The 1,097-nt window shown below is 25.2% G+C and overlaps 1 protein-coding gene across 3 annotated transcripts in view; it reads left to right on the forward strand.

Moving 5' to 3' along the window:
- LOC107638297 (36.4 kDa proline-rich protein) overlaps positions 1-1,097 on the forward strand; it is a 3,068-nt gene that overhangs the window by 1,449 nt on the left and 522 nt on the right. The gene's annotated exons all lie outside the window — the stretch shown is intronic.

The following is a 1,097-nucleotide window of genomic DNA, read 5'->3' on the forward strand; positions in this document are numbered from 1 at the left end:
TATAAAAAATTTTAATTAAACCGATTGAAATAATTTGTAAAGATTCACAGAGTGTTGAATCTAAAATTCTTTAAAATTTATTGAATACCAATGCAATAATAGTGTTTATTTAAAATAAAAGAGAAAAGAACAAATAGGCCTTTCACCTTTTGGCTCGCGAACATTTAAGTCTTTGAAGATTTGAAAATACATTTAACTCTTTAACTTTTTCAAAATTTGGACATATTGATTTTAGGTCTAATTTGCTCTATTTTAAAATTTTTCTAAGTGTGCATCTGTATATCGGTCGGTCAGATCAGTACAACGAAAAAAATTGAACAAAAAAAATTGATGTATCCAGGAGAAAGTCAAAAAATTAAATATATTTTTAAATTTTCAGAGACTTAAAATATCAGTGAATCAAAAGGTGAATGGCTTGTTTATCATTTTCTCAAAATAAAATCATCATATGCTATTTACGAAAAATGGATATTCCATGTGATTATATGATTATGCTCATTATTATGTGACTAGTTTGGACAAGTAATTATATGCCATTGAGCTTTGAGAGGAAATGTTTACATATTCACATGAAAGGTAGCTGTGTTTTGAGAGTTCATTATCAGGAAAAAAAAATTGAAAGATAAATAAGCATGCCTTCTTTACTGAAATAATTTACCAATATCAAACAACCTTCCCTTGAATTTTCCAAATTAATCTACTTTTATATAAGTAATTATTTACATCTCATTATAATCATTTTTATGAGAAGAAAATAGTTGAAACCAGATTTGTCAAATATACCAAATTCTATATATCTAATAATTAAAAATTATTATATTCACATAAAAATTAATCTAATTATTATTTTCATATGAATAATCTTGAAATTAATTCTAAAATCACCACCAAAATATCAAATTTATGTAAAAGCGTGTGAATTACTTGCCAAATATATATAATATTCCGCATGAACTATAACTCAAATGAAATAATCTCTCAATGAGTAATAGCTTAAATGGTATAATCTCCCCATACTCAATTAAGAGGTTGCGGGTTTGAGTCTCTTATTTTTGGTAAAAAAAAAATGACATAATCTCTCTATACTCTTAAAGATC

The sequence above is a fragment of the Arachis ipaensis genome, chromosome B04 (assembly GCF_000816755.2).
Source record: "Arachis ipaensis cultivar K30076 chromosome B04, Araip1.1, whole genome shotgun sequence".
Taxonomy (NCBI): Eukaryota; Viridiplantae; Streptophyta; class Magnoliopsida; order Fabales; family Fabaceae; genus Arachis; species Arachis ipaensis.